The sequence below is a fragment of the Bombyx mori genome, chromosome 16 (assembly GCF_030269925.1).
Source record: "Bombyx mori chromosome 16, ASM3026992v2".
Taxonomy (NCBI): Eukaryota; Metazoa; Arthropoda; class Insecta; order Lepidoptera; family Bombycidae; genus Bombyx; species Bombyx mori.
The window spans coordinates 537,520-559,032 of record NC_085122.1 but is presented as its reverse complement, the minus strand read 5'-3'; the positions used below and the strand labels follow the sequence as shown (position 1 = coordinate 559,032).

General features: G+C 41.3%; 1 protein-coding gene across 2 annotated transcripts in view; it reads left to right on the top strand.

The window, feature by feature from the left end:
- LOC101735336 (calcium/calmodulin-dependent protein kinase kinase 2) overlaps positions 1-21,513 on the top strand; it is a 171,608-nt gene that overhangs the window by 113,488 nt on the left and 36,607 nt on the right. The gene's annotated exons all lie outside the window — the stretch shown is intronic.

Sequence of the window (21,513 nt, the reverse complement as noted above, 5' to 3'; positions counted from 1 at the left end):
GTATCGGGACACCCAACATGAAATGAATGCTGTGGCCACTGTTTTGGCGGTGATGTCGGTTAGAGGTACAGCTTCTGCCCATCGCGTAAAGCGATCGACGGCTGTAAGGCAGTACCGATAATCACCTGCTGGCGGTAGGGGTCCGATCAAGTCTAGGTGGACATGTTTGAATCGTGCTGAAGGTAGGTCATGCCTGCCCACAGGGGCGGTGACGTGTCTTGTGACCTTCGAGCGCTGGCAATTCAAACATGCCTTAGACCATTCACGGCAATTTTTCCGCATTAGTGGCCAAACGAATCGTTGTTCAACGAGTTTGGCTGAAGCGTTGGGACCGGGGTGGCTGAGTGAATGAAGGCACTGAAATACCTTCTGACGCATCTCTCGTGGGACGAACGGCCTGGGCATCTGCGTACTGACGTCGCAGTACAAAACAGCTTGACTTCCAGGGACGCTCATCTTAGTCAGGCGTAAAGAGGTTCCACCCGATAAATGTTCTGCCAGCTCCGGATCTGTGGTTTGTAGCTTGGCCATTTCTTCCAAGTCCACAGGCATCTGCAGTTCACAGATGCGAGACAAGGTGTCAGCGACAAGGTTGTCTTTGCCCGAAACAAACCTTATGTCCGTGGTGAACTGGGAAATGAAGTCCAGATGTCTGTACTGACGCGGCGAACAGTTATGCTTCGGCTGCTGAAATGCATAACATAAAGGTTTGTGGTCAGTATACACAGTAAAATTTGTTGCTTCAAGCATATGCCGGAAGTATTTTATGCTCTCATAAATGGCGAGGAGCTCTCGGTCGTAGGGCGAGTATTTTGACTGCGAGGGGCTCAATTTACGAGAGAAAAATGCTAACGGCTGCCAATCTCCACCTTTAAGCTGCTGGAGTACTCCACCTATTGCAGAGTCCGAAGCGTCTGTCACGAGACTCAACTTTGCTTGAGTATCGGGATGGGCTAGGAGAGCTGCATTGCATAGGCTGGTTTTGCAGTCTTGGAAGGCTTGCAATGACTTTCCCTCGATAACTACGGGTTGTGCACCTTTTACGGAACCAACCAGCAATGCGTTGAGAGGCGCTTGTATCTGGGCAGCATTGGGTAGGAATCGGCGATAAAAATTAATCATGCCCAAAAATCGCCGGAGTTCTCTGACGGTTTTCGGGACCGGAAATTTTGCGATTGCCTCGGCCTTGCTTACCAAAGGCTTGGTACCTTTTTCGGAAATTTGATAACCCAAAAACGTGACTTCTGGGACGCCGAAGACACATTTGGTAGTATTAACCAAAACGCCATACTCTTTCATGCGTGTGAAGAGTTGGTGCAGGTGGTCTTCGTGCTCCTGGGCTGACCTGCTAAAAATTAAAAAAATCGTCGATATAAGGGAAGGTAAAGTCCAGTCCACGCGTCATCTCGTCAGCGAATCTTTGAAAAGTTTGCGCGGCATTGCGCAGCCCGAACGTCATATACGGAAATTCGAATAATCCAAAAGGTGTTGTGATCGCTGTCTTTAAAATGTCGTCCTTAGCTACTGGTATCTGATTATAAGCTTTTTGTAAATCGACAACAGAGAAAATTGTGCATCCGGACAAACAATGTGAAAAGTCATGTATATGACGAATAGGATATTTGTCGGGTATGGTTCGTGCGTTTAATGACCTGTAGTCGCCACATGGACGCCAGCCGTCGTCTTTTTTTTTCGACACCAGATGCAGTGGTGATGCCCAAGGACTGCAGGAAGGGCGTGCCGTGCCGTTACGTAGCATGGCATCGAACTCCTGCTTGGCGATTCTCAATTTATCTGGAGCGAGACGACGGGGCGGCAGCGATACAGGTGGACCTGGTGTGGTGATGATGTGGTGTGTCGTGTGGTGTCTGACGATACCCGGAGTACCAGCGGGGCGAGTTATTTCCGGATATTGTGCTAAAATATTGTGATACCTACCACTACCACCAGTTGGAATTTTTACACTTGTGACAAGACAATTATTTTTACATATAGATGTTACAAACTTAAGATTGGTTAAAGTATCAATAAGTTGTTGGTTGCTGATGTCAACAATAAGGTTGTAATGAGAAAGAAAATCAACACCAATAATAGCCATCGTGACATCAGCAACAACAAAGCGCCATGGAAAGTCACGACGTAAACCTAAATTAAGATTAAGTTCGATATATCCATACGTATCTATCACTGAACCATTCGCGGCACTCAGTTGAAAAGAGGTTTTATAACGACGCTCTCGAAGTGCGGACACTGGGTAGACACAAATATCACTACCGGTATCAATAAGGAATTGATTTTTAGTTTTACTGTCCGTGATGAAGAGGCGACCCGTGGTGTTGCGGCAGTCTTGTGTCGCCATCAGCGACTGCCCGGACTGTTGACTGTTTTCCAACGCCTTGTAATCGCACGGCTGGATACATCTGACGGCTTTGGTACCATATCTGAAGTGATACCAACATATGGGGTGCTGTCTGTAGTTTGACTGTGATCGGCGGCGAGATGAAGATCTGCTGCGCTGTTGCTTTGTCGGTCTCCGTTGTCCTCTGCTTGGGTGATGGTTGATTTGCGCGGTCAGTGCACTCACTTGTTTTGTCAGCTCTGCTACCTGTCGTGTCAGCTCGTCGATATGCGTAGAGGTGGTAGCGCTTGCTACCTGCGGTACCGGGGTCGCGATGTCATTGACCCGGTCGGCAAGTTCCGCCAGTGCGTCGAGAGACAACGATGGCTGCGAAGCGATGATTGGCTGCAATCCAGTGGGTAGACGGCTTGTCCAAATTGTTTTAACGAAGTCCTCGGGTATTCCGGGGCCAGCGAGATGTTGCAGGTGCCGTAGGAATTGTGAAGGCTTGCGGCTTCCGAGCTGTTCGTGCATGAGCAACTGCTTCACCTTATTCTCCCGCGACACTGATAGTCTCTTGATGAGCTCATCTTTGAGTCGATTGTAGTCAGGTGGGCCGGTAAGAATGTCTTCAACTTCGGCTGCATACTGCCTGTCTAAGGTACTCAAGATGTGGTAAAATTTGGTCGCATCATCGGTTATACGCATTACTGCAAACTGTCCTTCAATTTGAGCGAACCATATAGCAGGTTTTTCAGGCCAAAAAGGTGGGATACGTAAATGTGAGGGTGGCGACGAAAAAGTTGTTAAGTCTGTCGCTGCGACCGGAGACGCCATTTTACCGTGTCGTCGTGGCCGTGTATTAACTTGCGATTTAACTGTATCACTTCCACTCGAACTGGACATCTCTTGAATGTGTTCTCCGGGGTCACCAGTTTAGTCGTCTTGGGTTGAAATATAAAGTCTTTGCAAACACAAAAGTACACAAAGAAAGTTTTTATTTAAGACGAACACAAATATAAAGAAAGAAGGAGAAAGTAACAAGAAATAGATAGTCCAAGCAACACAAGCGGTACACGAAACAAAAAGCAAAAATTATAAAAGGCGCAGAACAGAAAAGATAATACGGGATGCGCGCTCGCAAGTCAGATTTCGACTGGTGGCGGTGGATCGGTAAAAATGCGACCGATGTACTAGCGAAATATATCGCCGCCGCTATACTTCAGTTATCGCCTGACTTTGCTTGTGAATTTTATTTTGTTTAGTGTAAATAATGTTTTGTATGATTGTGTGATAAATGAATGTGTTGATATAAAATAAAATATGTATGTGTTGTTGTGTAGTGTAATTATAATAAAATATTATAAAATAAATAAATACATGTGAGTCACCCACACAAGTATAGTTACAACGGCTGCCCCGCCCTTCAAACCGAAACGCATTACTGCTTCATGGCAGAAATAGGCAGGGTGGTGGTAACTACCCGCGCGCACCAGTAAAGAGGTCCTACCACCAGTAAAGAGGTCCTACCACCAGTAAGAGGTCCTACCGCCAGTAAATCTCTTCGCAATCTACTCCGCTTAGAAGAGTCTACGGGGTTTTCCCTGAACCGAGCTTTGCACTTAGTAAGATCTATTCAACGTCGAGTGAAAGACCGGTAATCTATTATTCAACTTTGAACTGGTCCATAGGTTTCGGATTAAATGCCTGGAGCATATGGTTTGAGTACTAACAGAGGGCTTACCCCTTAAGTGAATCGGTCTCTTTGGCACACTTTGCAGCCACAAGGGCTTAGTAAGTTTATATTATTTTGTATATCTTCTTCTTCGTCACTAAGCTCTTGGCGGAGTTGTGGCCACTGCTCTCGCTAAGCTCCTCCCTTCAGGCTGCGCGTCTGGTACTTACGTGTAGAGTGCAATCATTCGCTGCCTTCACTTGTAAAGTCCACCAGCTATGTACATATATCACTATGTCTCAAAGAAGAATCTCAATCTGGGTTTTATTCTATAAGTTGTTTCTGTTAATTAAAAAAAAAATTGGTTTCACTTTTAAAATTGAAATATCGAGATCCATAAAAAAATATATATAAAAAAACTTGAGAGGTGTCAAGGGACACCCGGATGGAACGAAGTTCCTTTCGATTAATTAGTGAAGGAATTGTAATAATTTTTTTTTTTTTAAGTTATAATAATATTTTTTTTATTATTAACAAATATAATGTTATATAAACTTAATCAGTAATATTTTATAATAAAAAAAAAATTGTACATATCATCATCATCATTTCAGCCTATCGCCGTCCACTGCTGAACATAGGCCTCTCCAATAGATTTCCAGTGCGACCGGTCCATTGCCACCTGCATCCAACGAGACCCAGCGCTTTTTACTAGGTCGTCGGTCCATCTAGTAGGTGGCCGTCCCACACTGCGCTTGCCAGTACGTGGTCGCCACTCCAGGATCTTTCTGCCCCATCGACATTATACATATACATAAATATAATTGTATAAGAGAGAGAGAGAGACAGAGAGAGAGAGACAGACAGACAGACAGAGAAACATGCGACGCCGCACAGCTTACAATAGCTTACTATAGCAAAAAGTGTCGTGACAACTTTTCGTAAGAATTTTTTCCGTCTAGCCCCCTTTCACAACGCGCGATAAGGAACTTCGTTCCAAAAATAACCATTTTGATATTAACTCAGAATGTGATGTTTACGCGTGTGGTATTTTTGAATTTCTCGATTTAGCTATATTCGGGAACAGAGTATTGAAATGGAGTACAAGCGTCCGTAAGGATGACTATTGTGTCGATGTTTGTGCTGTATATTTAAAAAATCTTTCACAAAGCTCTCTGTCAGCTGTCAGTTTGGCCCAGGCCTATTTAAGTATTACTAGAGGTCCCGCAGTAGTCGAAATTTGACTATAATTAATTGGAATTGCAAGTTTGTACACTATTATGATTGTATTTTATACTTCTATAATCACAAATTTCGCCAAGACTACACTATAAAAAATATTAACAAAGACAAACAATATTTAATCTATTCTCATTTTGACAACAGACGTCAAGAACAAAAGTTTGACAATAAATAGTATGCATGCGTGTGTGCGTCAAATACATGGTATGTAGTGTGTGTAATGTTTTCTTTATTGATTTAATGTATCTTTTATGCATTATTTAAAGAATATATTAGCATTGTGCACTTCGTCTCTATGTTCTCTATAAGTGTGGAAAATTTTATACTCCTCCGTTCGCGCAATTTTCGTAAAAAGAGATACAAAGTTTTTGCTTCACGTATTAATATATAGACTAGTGGTCCCACGGTAGTAGAAATTGAACTATAATTAATTGATATTATAAATTTGAACATTGTTATGGTTCTATTGTCAAAGACTATATTATACTTCAATAATCACAGATTTCGACAAGACCACATTATACAAATAATATTAAAGACAAACAATATTAATCCATTCTCAATTTACCATACACTTATAAACAATAACAAAATTTGACAATAAACCAAGAGTTTAAATTTATGTGTTATCTCAAATACGTGGTAGTGTGTGTAATGTTTTTTTTTTAATTGATTCAAAGTATTTTTATGAATAATTAAAAAAATATTGACGTCTGCATTCCTTCTCTATATTCTCTATAAGTGTGGAAAGTTTAGTACTTCTCCAGACTTCTCCGTTCGCGCAATTTCCTGAATAATTACAAAATAGAGAGAGAAGGGATGAGAGAACGAAAAGAAAGAGACAGAAAGAGAAACGTATTATACACTACTCGCTTGTGTATACGACTGTCGCGCCTGCGCACGTCTCATTTAACGGTTTTATTCCACGCACTTTTTTCCACGGATTTTTTCTTACGGTTTTACTATCACATTTTTTTCAGTTCGGTCGCGCAGCAAAATCCCTATCCCCTCCAAGCCTGCCGTAAGGAACTTCGTTCCAAAAAGGGTACAAAGTTTTTCTTCACTTATTAATATTTAAGTACTATATATTGCAATCGTCAAACCGTTGACCCGCACGGGTAAATACCTCCAAGCTACCTATATTAGCTTGGTACCTGGTGCCAGTTATGCATTCCGATTAATAGCCGTTATACGAGGTGATCGAATCTTTGACCTCATCCCTCAAGTTACAGTTCAAAAGTGATTTAGTAACCACTTATTATCAAATGAACCGTGAGTTCATCTGCATAGATTAAGAAATGGTTTTATTGGCATACAATTAAATTTTAAGTTATTTGTTGAGCAATAAATAAACATAATGTTTGATTTTTCAAAGATAATAAATTTTTATGGTTATAATAACCATAATGAACATATCATCCGGCCCATACTATGATTGTTCAATAAATGGAAGTAAATTTAAACTTATAAATACACACACACAATAAACAGGCGTTTGATCAATGTATTGATAGTCTTTAAAGCCTTCCAGTACGGACGAGGTCTTACCATCAATCATATTTCTCGTCGAACCCGTCGCTTGCGAGGAAGGCCTCGATAAGTAAATTAACCCCTACACACAGCCCACTGGATTTTCGCCGGATCTTCTCAGTGGGTCGTGTTTCCGATCCGGTGATAGATTCTGCAAAGCACTGCTCTCGCTAGGGTTAGTGTTAGCAACGTCGTCGGGTTTGAGCCCCGTGAGCTCACCTACTTGTTAGGGCTACGCTGACATAGCCTTTCGAGGCTATCAGCTTTTTTTCTTTGTCGTATGGTTGCTGTGGTCAAATATCACGAGCAATCACCAATTCTCCCGGCTTGTGGTTATTTTTGTTTTAATCAGTTTTTTTATTGCTTATATTGGGTGGACGAGCTCACTGCCCACCTGGTGTTAAGTGGTTACTGGCGCCCATAGATATCTACAACGTAAATGCGGCACCCACCTTGAGATATAAGATTTAAGGTCTCGGTATAGTTACAACGGCTGCCCCACCCTTCAAACCGATACGCTTCAGGCAGAAATAGGCAGGGTGGTGGTATCTACCCGCGCGGACTCACAAGAGGTCCTACCACCAGTAAAATATGTCCGCCCTAAAACCAACGTCCGGTTCCCAGACGTCTCCGAACCGATTCCACAGTGGCAGATGTACGATGAATCTTAGAACACACATCCTGATCGAGCGACCGTCCCGATAACCTGAGATAACCCGCGAACATCTACGCAGCGAATCTTGTACTTTGTACCGAAATAAACACAAAGAATCAAAAATAAACAAACATTTACATACTGTATTAAATACTTGTAGAAAACGCGTTGTTTTCAAGTAATCCAGTCCACCGTCCGGTAAAGTTCTTTTTCCTACAACAATAAATGGAACATGTTTTTTTTTATCTATAAATTTAGATTAAGAACAGGAAAATGTCAATGGCTGTCTTTTATATCGACAGATGATATTTTTTATGACATTACAATATAAATGTAGAAATGGAGAAACCAAAGAGAACACAGGGTCCCGCAGTCTTGGTAAAAATCAATCAGTATTGAATGAAAATAAAAATAGCGGCTGAAATATGTAAAGGAACCTTAATAACTTAAGAGTGTAGGAGACAGATGAACCCCTACTCGCCACTAGATGGCGATAGACTCGGACTCTCCGCAGGCTCCTTCGAGAAGGTGGACCTGCCCATCACGTGCTGGCGTCAACTTTCATCAGAAATAATAAACGTTTTCAAAAAACAAATTAACACATCAGGTTAATAAATATTAGGAGGGATAAAATACATAACCTACTGAGTCTATGAATAGTAAAGAATAGTCAACTTATTGTATAACCACAATCCCGCATAACCAAACTTCCGACAAACGAAAGCTCAAAGCAAAAATCGTGAAAGTTCTAAAGCTAAATCATTCCGGTCCATATTGTTTGTTCAAAGCTTTCTCAACTTAACATTACTAACTTCAAGTTTAATTATCTTTTAAGATAATTGTGGAAAAGTTTTTAAGCTTTTGTTTAGCTTTATTTTACGCGGGGAGAATTTCTGACCGAACACATGGTTCATAGCTTTTTTGCTGATGATCATGACCCTGTGTAGACGCTGCGATTTTGTGGAGCCAAGGGAAAGATCTCATTTAGTTAGCACTGTCGCTCAGCAGCCGAGTTCAATTCAATGTCTTGGAAATATTTGCATTGAAGTAGCAACTAACTTAAGAACTGGTAATGGTCTGAGCTGATCCATTGCGCGCCTAACTAAACACATAATATCCATTATCTAACTATTTTGTCTACACCATGTCTTTGAACTTCAAAGTGTAGCTGTAATTAATCTATCTTTAGCTCTAATTGGTCTATCTAATATTAATCAGTCATCCGTACTTATAGCCATCACAACTTGAATACCATCAACCTTGAAACATGGTGTGGAAGCTTCGACAGTTTTTTTTATTGCTTAGGTGGGTGGACGAGTTCACAGCCCACCTGGTGTTAAGTGGTCACTAGAGCCCATAGACATCTACAACGTAATGCACCACCCACCTTGAGATATAAGTTCTAAGGTCTCAGTATAGTTACAAAGACTACCCCACCCTACAAACCGAAACGCATTGCTGCTTCACGGCAGAAATAGACGGGGCGGTGGTACCTACCCGCGCGGACTCACAAGAGGTTCTACCACCAGTAATTACCCAAATTATAATTTTGCGGGTTTTTATTGGATAACGGCTGCTCCATTCGTCAAATCAGAAAACGCGACCACCTCACCAACAGAATTACGCAGAATAGCTACCCGTGCGGATTTACAACGCCACCATTCTATACAGATTATAATCATGATGGCTTGATTTTCTATTCACGAAAATTTTATGATATCTCCGTTGGCTTTTAAAATCTTAATTAATATATGTCATCCTTGTTTTGTTAAAAAACTCGATTGAATATTCATAAGTAATATTGAGGAGCTATTCCGATGTCCTCTGTGAGGTGAAATATTCTATGAATATTAAACTGATCGGACAAAAATATTAAAGGGCACAAGCGATAACCTTGTTTCATTCGGATATCGTAAAGAAAAGGTCGCGGTGCGAATATGAACCTTGAAAACGAAATTTCTCCTGGCGACATGGCGTGTGCTAGATCAAGTATTGCGGTATGAACAGATTGTTATGGCAGATTCATCGTTCTGTGAACAGGCGATGTGAAACAATAGGGGGAGACGCATTCCTTTACCTCGCCTATCTAAAAATCATACTAAAAAATGTGTGATGTTGTGGGACACCGGATAGGAACGAAGTTCCTTATTATAAAAATATTAATTTCAAGTTCTATTCGAGGTATAAAGAGAATAATTATTCGGGTATACATTTTTTATTATGATTTTTTTTATTGATAAAAATAAAATAAAAACATTTTTGTACGTTATTACAAAGTTAGGTCGTACACTGTATAATAAAAATCTTACGTTACGGACGTTTTTTCCCGGTTAAGGTACCCCTCCGCATCGTCCCATAAGGAACTTCGTTCCAAAAATTTCTGCGTAAATATTTATGGTATCATAGCAATAAGATAGATTCGAGTACACAAGCTATACATTAGAAGACATGACTTTTGCAGTAGAAGATCAACAAACTTTTACCCGTTGTTAATTAATAGCGGTCCCCCAGTAGGCGAAATTCGACTATAATTAATTGAAATTATAAGTTTAAACATTATTAGGGATCTATTGTCAAACACTATTATTATACTTCTAAACATTCACAGACTGATGAACTAAGAAGAATGCGGTTTCATCACTAAAAGCGGACAGGAGCCATTGTAAAATTATGTTATTACGTCTATTTTATTTTTTATTGCCAAGTATGCAGACGAGCATACAGCCCACCTGATGGTAGGTGGTTACCGTCGCTCATGGACGTCAGCAATGGGGCAGAGCCAATCCGCTGCCTACCATAATCCTGTTTTTCCTTTTTTTTCGGGCTGGGGGCTAAACTTCCTATGAGGTAACCTCGTCTAGGGGGCACGGCGGTATGTGGGACTTGACGATCCATTTCTCCTACGTCCCACAGATCTGACAACCTGCATATACACTACGTAGACCAATCAGTAAAGAGCACATCTGAAAGCGCGGCATGATAGACCAGTGTGACGTGCACTGGCTTCCCCCGATGCGACTGACCCCATACCCGATCCTGTAGGCCGAATGGTAAACAGTCGACGTCGCCCAAAACACGTCATTACGGATCCTCCCGATCCATTAACGGTGCTTTTAGGTACCAAGCACCAAGGTACCTTGTACAAGGTACAAGCACCGGTCACCGTCCTCGTCGAACCCATCGCTTGCGACGAGCGAAATAACCCATAGACACAGCCCACTTTCTCGCCGGATCTTCTCAGTGGGTCGCGTTGCCGATCCGGTGGTAGATTCTGCGAAGCACTGCTCTTGCTAGGGTCAGTGTTAGCACCGGCTTGAGCCCCGCGAGCTCACCTACACGTCAGGGTGAAGCTGATATAGCCTCTCAAGGCTATCAGCATAGGTAGGATAAAAAAAGCAACTGACCCCCGACTTATTATGCGATGCAACTGTGCCTAACTCTTATGATGTTAACTTCACTTGTCACCATCGTCGGTAATGTATATCAAATTTCGGAAGCAACAACATAAAAACCGGTCCGAACGGACCTGTACAAAACCCCATCATCATACAAATGTATACTTTGAATAGATTGCCTTCGAAGTTGCGATACCTGATGTAAATGGTGAAGTTCTATTTGTTTTCATTGTTGCTATTTGAGGAGTCGCCCCGAATATTCGTGAATTAAAATTAGCTTCGCCTTCTTAGTTTGGGGCCATTAAAGTCGCGAGACGTAAGCGAAAAGCGAATAGAAAATATTTTTTGCAAGGAAAATAATTCAAATCAAAGCGCAGTCTCGGATGAGTTAGAGAAACGGAGATGACGAATATAACTATTACGGATGACGATGAGGAGCTTGAGGAGGATGAGGCTTAAAATTAACACAATCACATTTTTTTCTCCTTTTCAGAAATTGTACCATCATATCACGTAAAATTATCTTCTTCGGAACAGCAATATAAATTTTAAATCTTCTTATGCAACAAAACATTTCTCTAAACAATTTCAGAGGAAGCTTGACCTTAAACTACTTTTACAGTTCAATCTCGATTTTATTATTGCCATTATAGTATTTACCACGATTCGTATACTGTAGTTTTATTGAAAATCAGACGTTAGTTTGCACAATTTTCAATTGTCGACGAATAACACCTTAATAGTCCGTGACCACAGGGTTCATGTTTAGTTAAAGTAATGCCAAACCAAACATGGCGATTCCCGATCCACTATCGGGGCTTTTTGGTATCTCAAGCACCAGTTACCGTTCCTGTCGAAACTTTCGCTTGCGACGAAGGGCTTGGCGAGTAAATTAACCCAAAGACACAGCCCACTGAGCATCTCGCCAAATTTTCTCAGTGGGTCGCGTTTCCGATCCGCCGGTAGATTCTGTGAAGCACTGCTCTTGCTAAGGCTAGTGTTAGCAACGTCCTCTGGTTAGAACCCCGTGAACTCACCTACCCGCCCAGTTAACGTGGCCTAACCCACTTGGTTATCAGCTTAGGTAGGTAAAAAAAAGACGACTTCGCTGTAAATGTAAGCTGAAAAGTGATCCGCGCGTAATCACAGCATCCTACTACTAATAAATGATAATGAAACACAATAATGCAATTTTTACCTAAGGTCTTAAATAAGCCCATTTACATCTTAAAACAATTTTTGCTAACCTCTTTGAGACATGAGTTTGAAGCCTCAATAAAACTGCAATATAACAATTCTAATCTTCAGACCTTTTTTTCCATAAATCAGAAATGGATAGGACGCTATATCACTCCTTGCATATAATATATAATAAAGCCAATGTCTAGCAGCCGGTCGCGTGGCCCATTTTTACGACTAACACTCAAAAGAGATCAAAGATGTACTGTAATTGGATGAGAAGAATTGATTTTTTTCAATTGAAACAGCGCGACGTACTGCCCTTTATAGGAATAAAGATTTTAGCAGCGAATCAAACGCAAAATCATCTTTGAAACCCGCAGAAATAACCATTTCTCTTTAACTGTTACTGCTACCTGTTTTTTAGTGCGCAGTTTGTAGAACGAGCTTGCGACCCACCTAATATTAAACGGTTAATAAAGCCTGTAAACTTCAAAACTGTCCCATCTATCAAACCGAAATGACAGTAACGGGTTTCGCCTTTAAGGATCGCGCGCAGCCTTGGTACAATACCATTGAAGTTTCGTCCTCGTATATCAGGAGGATGATATTCACATTGCGATATCCATGGTTTCTGGTTACCACTACATACAAAGCAAGTTGTGAGCTCGCCTGTCTTCTTCTTCTTGTCCTTATAGCAAGCATATCCTTTTATCATGCAGCATAGTTGGGCCACCTGCCTGAGGTTAACCTCCTTGGGTTAAGCCTTCATATATTGATTGCAGCGTGCCTCTGTTTCTTCTTTCGGAGTTTCAATTTCCTCATCCGTTTTTGCTTTTATAATACGCATTTTGTTATTATAAACTTTTACACTAAAATTTTGATTTTCGCAAAATTGCGAAATTTTTTTTGGAGTTTACTCCTTTAGAATCGATTTACATATATAGGCCCGGGGTATGAAAATTATGGGGACCAAAATCGTACTAGCATGTCACACGAAATGCGTTATGCGCCTGATTGGCTCCTGATTGCGTGATGCGTGCGCGCGCCAATCAGGAGCCAAGGCGCGGCCGCGTTATCGCAGGTGACGCCGGGCTGCTGCGCCGGCAGTCCGCCACAAAGCCTCGTACTGATCGCGCGTTTCTCTCATTATTGTATTTTCATATATTTGTTAGTCGTTTGTTTTGTGTCTCGTTAATTTGTTAATAATCTGTAGTGTATCGTGTTGTCGTAATATAGAACTATTTCTCGTATTGTTTCGTTTAATTTTTTATATCCAGTAAACTCCAGTCGTGCGTCGGAGCGGACACACACACTTTTTTATTGCTTAGATGGGTGGACTAGCTCACAGCCCACCTGGTGTTAAGTGGTTACTGGAGCCCATAGACATCTACAACGTATACGCGCAACCCACCTTGAGATACAAGTTCTAAGGTCTCAGTATAGTTACAACGGCTGCCCCACCCTTTAAGCCGAAACGCATTACTGCTTCACGGCAGAAATAGGCAGGGCGGTGGTACCTATCCGCGCGGACTCGCAAGTGGTCCTACCACGAGTAAACAGTACAGTATTATGAAGGAAAATACAGAAACACAATAATATAAATGTCAAACTAGACAAAAACAACACTTATCTAAATTTTTTTTTTTTTTTTTTTTTTTTTTATTGCTTAGATGGGTGGACGAGCTCACAGCCCACCTGGTGTTAAGTGGTTACTGGAGCCCATAGACATCTACAACGTAAATGCGCCACCCACCTTGAGATATAAGTTCTAAGGTCTCAGTATAGTGACAACGGCTACCCCAACCCTTCGAACCGAAACGCATTACTGCTTCACGGCGGAAATAGGCGGGGTGGTGGTACCTACCCGTGCGGACTCCCAAGAGGTCCTACCACCAGTGATTACGCAAATTATAATTTTGCGGGTTTGATTTTTATTACACGATGTTATTCCTTCACCGTGGAAGTCAATCGTGAACATTTGTTGAGTACGTATTTCATTAGAAAAATTGGTACCCGCCTGCGGGATTCGAACACCGGTGCATCGCTACACACGAATGCACCGGACGTCTTATCCTTTAGGCCACGACGACTAATAGACTGATCCTGTTTGTACGATTAGGCATGCGGGCTTTACGACCGACTTTCAGACTCTATTATCAATTGATGACTCAGAGAACTATGGCGCTGACTCAAAGGTATAAATAAAAATCCAAATCTTCAGTTAACTTTGGTGACCAGGAGATAAGAACACTTCGAGAACCAAACATCTCTATTGGCGTGGAACAGCCCAAACACTAACCACTATGTTGCTAGAGCAATAAAACAAAAGCGAATTATTAGTGGTAAGACCTCTTGTGAGTCCGCACGGGTAGGTACCACCTACCAGCCTATTTCTGCCGTGAAGCAGTAACGCGTTTCGGTTCGAAGGGTGGGGCAGCCGTTATAACTATACTGAGAATTTAGAACATAATATTCCAAGGTAGGTTGCCGCATTTACGTTGTAGATGTCTATGGGCTCCGGTAATCGCTTAATAACAAGTGGGCCGTGAGTTCGTCCACCCACGTAAGCAATAAAAAAAGAATTAAAGCTCCTAAATAGCTCACCTGATATGTAATATGGCGATACACACTGTGGTCTCGCATCTTACTGCGCCCTACCTATTAATGCCGTGAAGCAGTAATGCGTTTCGGTTTGAAGAGTGGGCAGGCCGTTGTACTATAAAACTGTAGAAATCATGTCTCAAGATGTGAACTCGTGAAGCCATAGTAGTTAAAAAAAAGCTTCTAACTATAAAGCTTATAATTCGCGTGATATAAGAAATTAAGTAAATAATTAAGTAGCATATATCACATTACTTTGAGGTCATACCGGTCGTATTCTAACCGAGAGAGCACGGAATACAATTGTTTTGGTTTAATCATTACTTTTAATGAGGTCAACGAACTGTTCGCGGACATTTGAATAGTACTGAAACATGGTACCACCGTTACTTCAACACAAATACACACCGAAGACTTATCTCAAGTGATATTTAATAGAACAAAGCCATAAAAGGATTATAGTTAATGCCTTTACGTGTTACATTATTTATAATAATAATAATAATAATGTTTTTATTTCAAGTAACCATGACTCATATAAATTGTTAATAAGACTTAGACCTATGTTAGTAGTTACATTTACATCACAATGAATTACTGTGGTAACATCCCATGGGAGATGGCACCACAGCGACCCATGTATACACAGTCCAGCCTGCTTGCGATCATGCTCAGGATACTGTTGGAGCTGGCCCTCACTCTGTTTACCAGAGATGCACACCTCTTACGCATGGTAGCGTAAAAACAATCTATGTGCGCGTCTGCAAACATCCCTGATGCGCTACAAAAGCGGGGCAGCACCACCAGCACCCTAAACGCGTTATTGTATTGAACACGGGGAGAGCGTTGTACGATCTTTGAGTATATCCAGCCCACAAGCTGCACGGGTAAAAGCTAGTACAGTAGGCCCTAAAGAGGGTATTTATGATTACAATAGGACTATTAACGATCGGGAATTATTGGATTGTTCTCGATACGTCTGCGAAATGTCAGATTCAGTACCGGGAGTGGGTGAAAACTGATAAAAACACGCACGGAATGTTGACCAGTAGAACGTTGTTAACGTCAATGTATTCCGTAGGATAGACCATTCTAACCGGCGCCATCTAGGCGGGCTTCGGACAGCCTGTCGACCGAGAGGGCTGGTGGTCGTGGTGCCGACGACCGCCGGTCTGACGTCCCGAGGGGGAGGGTGATGGGAGAGATGTGCTCCGCACTAAACGCTTCACTTTCCCCCCTTTGCCTTTTCATGAGCTCTGTCTCATTAGAGGTTTGGATGCTGGTTGTTGAGCGACAGGAGGTGACCGACATGCTCCGCCCTCCATCCCCAGTGAAGGGCGGAAGTCCGGTGATTTCCTCTTGACCAAAAAAAAAACTCAATGACGTTTTTCGAGTTTTTATATTGTGAAAATTCCGTGTTTTTGTTCAACAAAAAGAAATGTTCTCGGAAAGTTTCTCTCAAAGAATAAACTTAATTCATTTCCAAAATTCCGAGTTACGAATGAGAAATGACTTTCATAAAGGGCAATATGAAGCAATAAGTGTTACGTTATTTACCATTTAGCTGTTGATCCCTAAAAATTATACAACACACACACACACACACACTCGTATGTACGTGTTTACGTACTACAGGTCAAGCCATAAAAATATAAAGATCGTAAAAACATTCTTACAAAAACAGGATCGTCCTCATTAAATTATCGGGGTCAAATCTTTAATAACCTAAGTACGAGAGGTCGTCGCCACAATCAGCCTACACTCAAATTACAATTAACTGAACGCGTGACCCATTATATAATATAACCAAGTAAAATATTACACAAAAAAATAACATCGTCAATGAAAGAAACTGTACGACTACTTTAGTTTGAAAGGATACAGATTACGAAAGCTGTTTTTTACAGAGTTTCGAGAATTGAATGATTTAGAATATTAATTTCAATCAAATTATTTTTTCAATAATAAATGTCCATCGAACTTGCAATTATGACTAATTGTATTTGTTATCTTTAACAATAATGCTTCTTAAACATTCGAATTGCAATTCGGAATTCGAGCCAAATAGTCTTGTTACGCCACACTAGGATACGACTTAGGATTCTATTCTATTCTATCAGCCCATGGACGTCCACTGCTGGACATAGCCCTCCCCCAAGCCTCGCCACAGAGACCGGTCCTGCGCTGCCTGCATCCAGCGGATCCCCGCGAACCTCAATAGGTCGTCGGCCCACCTTGTGGGAGGCCTACCCACGCTACGTCATCCAGTACGCGGTCGCCACTCAAGAACCTTCTGGCCCCAACGGCCATCCGTTCCGCGAGCAATTTGTCCTGCCTACTGCCACTTCAGTGTCGCAATCCTTTGGGCTATGTCGGTTACCATGGTTTTCCTGCGAATCTCCTCATTTCTGATTTGGTCTCGCAGGGAAACTACGAGTTGTACTGTTAGAAGTGAGATCTTGGAACTCATGTCTCAAGGTGGATAGCGGCATTTACGTTGTAGATGTCTATGGGTTCCGATAACCATTTAAAAACAGGTGGGCCAACCTAAGAAAAAAAAGTTATTATTTCTAAGCTATCAGGCCTCACGTCTCAAAATATTTCTTTAATTCGTAGTTTCAATAAACTTTGGCTAACCAGAAGCTACTGATAGACTAGCCCAGTTAAATGTATGAAACCTTAAAAACTTTGGCAAATCTCAAAACCTTATCCTACTGTATTTCTCACAACCGTTAAAACGAATGCTAAATATACAAAACGTTGCAAAACTGACACAACTCAGTTTTAGCTCGGGGTGAAATTCAAAATGTTTTCAGGCAAAAGTTTACGAGTTCCTGCGAGCTTTTTGCGGAGCTTCTGTTACCTTTGTACAAAGAGGTTCTTGCAGAACCCTTTTTGAGTTATGTAAGTTGAAACGTTAAATTTAAAAGAGGCACTGAATTTTCTATTTTAGTGCTCTTGGCCTGATAAGTCGCGCGGCCGTATTGCGCTACTTTTTGCTTCTACTATCAGTTTCTTGAGGAGGTTTACCGTACTCAACGCCAATATCGCAGGGACAAGAAAAGGAAAACCCAACTTTAACTAACTACCTATTTCTCAAAATCGAGTTTACTACATACTACTACATAGACTAAATCGCGCCAAAATGAGATAGGATGAGCACACCTACAAATGTAAACCTTTTTTTTTTGCCTACTTAAGCAATAACCTTGAGAGGCTATTTCAGTGTAACCTTAACTAGTAGATGAGCTCACGGGGCTCAAATCTGACGACGTTGCTAACACAAACCCTAGCAAGAGCCGTGCTTCGTAGAATCTACCATCGGATCGGAAACGTGACCCACTGAGAAGATCCGGCGAGAAACTCAGTGGGCTGTGTCTGAGCGTTAATTTATCGTCGAGCCCTTCGTTGCAAGTGATGGGTTCGACGAGAACGATGACCGGTGCTTGAGGTACCTAAGAGCACCGGTAGTGGATCGGGAGGATCCGAAATGACGTGTTTTGGGCGATGTCAACTGCTTTCCATTCTGCCCGCAGCATCGGGAATGTATGAAAAACGATAAAACACCCTAGCACCAAATAAACTTGAAAGGAATTAGGCAGTATTAATTTTCGATGAAGAAACTCTTGTTACTGCAGATGCGTTAGAGATTATATTAGCGACAGTTAAAAGTCCTCGGTGGAGCGTATCGTCTGATGAAGAGTTCGGTAGAGTAATCAATGTGGGATCTTTTGTCATTACTTACACTGCAGTTCACTTTATTGCTGGCTCACCCGTGCTCACGACTTATTCAAGTGTAGTGTTCATTCACGCGGCCGGCTCATTAATTCTTCAAGTCATCCAATCCCGTTTCTGCAAGATAGCCGTCAAAGCACCGTAGTTTGTGAGGATTGATGATCTTCAAGACGAACTCCATTCAGGACTGATTTCTGAATAAGCGCATCACGATTTCACTCTTATCGTAATCCTCCTCCAACTACATATCTGACCCAAATGACTGGGCAACGCAAAGCCGCCATTGCCCCAAACATCTCTTGTCAGGCTATCCGGATCCACTGATCCCCTCTCAGTGCTATTAGGCTTTTTTTTATACTTGACGATTGATGACTTGAGATATAAGTTCTAAGGTCACAGTATAGCTACAACGGCTACCCCACTCTTCAAACCGAAACGCATTACTGCTTCACGGCAGAAATAGGCGGGGTGGTGGTACCTACCCGTGCGGACTCACAAGAGGTCCTACCACCAGTAAAGACCCCTCCACACACCGGTCACTGCTCTCGTCTGACTCGTCAAATGCAACGGGGCAAGAGTTCGGCGTGCAACCTAGCCCGTAGACAACCTTCTGAGTTTCTCGCCGAATCTTCTCAGTGGGTCGCGTTTCCGATCCGGTGGTAGATTCAGGGAAACACTCCTCTTACTAGGGCTAGTGCTAAACCTCCTTCAGGTTGAGCCCGTGAGCTCATCTACCCGTCCGGATGTAGCTGGAACAACCCCTTAGGCTGCCAGCGTATAGGATGGGAAAAAATCACCACCCAAAAAATCTCTGCAAACATCCCCATCCATTCAAACATCCCCAAAAAAACTTTATCATAGCCGCAGTACTACTACACAATTATTTTATTTTATTTGAATGTCGGCATTTATTTGCAAATTACACGTTCATTAACAATACAATCATTAATTACCCCAATATTGAAAGTTCAATCTGTAGCTCAATGTGTCTTGATTACGGCGCCGCGGCGTCCAGACAAAATGGCTATATAATTATTTTCAATTTACCGGCAATTATACTTTCCTTGTGTACTTACTCTGCTAAATAATTCAACGAAGCTACCAGCTGTAACGTAAGCTGTTGAAGATAAATACCACGGGGGGGTCTAGTGGGGACAGACACAAGAACCAGAAGTTTAACTTCGGCGGGTTTATTTAAATTTTTTTTTTTTTAGTTTTTTCCTTAAGTTCAGGTTTGAATTTAAGGTTCCGCTTAAAAAAATTAGGGCAGTAAAATCATGCGTTGAAAAAAAACCTTTTATTTGGTTAGCTCTATCTAACCACGATATTTTCTAATTCAATATTTTTTTTTTCATAATATACGTATCTGACAATAAATACATGTAGGTACAGTTTTAGCAACGTGATTATTTTCTTAATCATACTTCATCAATTCAATATTAACACACATTAAAATTAGTATTTAGATGCTCTCAATATCACAACAGAAGTATTTACCTGTACATAAAAATCAAAGATAACGGCACTTAAACTATAGTCGTGTTGACTGACGCACGATTTAAAAAAAGCCTCGTTAAATATCTCCCAAGCTACAATTATCGTCTGTGGTACGGGCCCCCGAACTCACATAACACAAGAACAAAATACATCACACTCACTTCATTGATCTGTTGATAACACTTTTCATTTCAACAAACTAGGCTAAATGATGTTGTGCGATACAATACAATGATTATTGATTTTGTGTAACGCTAATTTTTATTGCCGTCGATTGCAAACCAGCCCTCTATGGTTAGTCGGATCTTTGACATCAATAATTTTGTTGCCTAACGAAGATGCGTCCACAAAAACATTGAACTAATTACCTGTTCATCAAAGATGTCTATAATACTGTTACACCGGTAAGAGTAACGCCATCTACCGCCGAATAGCCGAACGAATATCGAAGGATCTAGTAGCATCTAGAACGGTCGAGAAGTACAACGCTATCTATTGTCAGATAGCGAAAACAGACATCGAAGTTACTCGACTTGCGCAGACTGTTCTCGATAAATCTAGATATATCGTATCGACTATAAAAGCGTTCCAGAGATGGCACGCACTCAGCTAGTAATAGGAACTAGAATAGCGAACGGATCACCTGAAGCGAAGCGGAACAAGTGAATTGAGAATTTTAAAGTGTTTTAAGTGTTCTAAGTGATAAATACAGTTTTAAATTGTATTTTGGTGGAACATTTATTTATCCCGAACCCCAGCGCGTAACAATACAACATAAACTTTAATCAATGTGCATTCAACAATTCGGACATGACGAAATCATAAGGTTTCCTTTCTATGATATAAATAGCTACGGAGCCCTAAAAATAGAAATGCAAAACCTCGTTTATTTAATAATAATAAAAAACGGCTAGTTAAGAAAGATTAATTTTTACGAGAAAGTGAAAAAAAAAGCAAATTGTTACCCCGACCGTTCTCGTCTTGCGAAACGACGAATACGACACGTCATAAACAACGTCGGTCTCTCATTAAAAAACCGTAGGATAACAAGGTCGTTAACAGCGCTGCGGCTCTCCGCGTTCTTTGATTTATAACTTGAAGCGTAATTGCTAATTTGAGCATGTGCGCAGGATCAGATGTACGGTAACCGTTAGTCAAATTAAAGGCGAACTGAGAACCGGCTGTGAGACCGAACAATAACGAAACAGCTTTTTTTTTATGGCTTATTAGCTGACCCGGCAGACTTCGTAGTGCCTCAATCGATAAATAAAAGACCTAAACTTTTGTATAATATAAACTTAAAACAAACAAAAGGAATCCGTCCGACGGGGGACACATCAAAGAGAAAACAAAATTGTTATTTTTATTTAATTCCATGCATTTTCATATTTATCTACCTTTTAAACCTTCTCTGGACTTCCACAAATAATTCAAGACCTAAATTAGCCAAATCGGTCCAGCCGTTCTCGAGTTTTAGCGAGACTAACTAACAGCAATTCATTTTTATATATATAGATAGATATGGGTGGACAAGCTCACAGCCACCTGGTGTTAAGTGGTTACTGGAGCCCATAGACATCTACAACGTAAATGCGCCACCCACCATAAGATATAAGTTCTAAGGTCTCAATATAATATCATTAATAAGGCGTCAGCTTTCGTT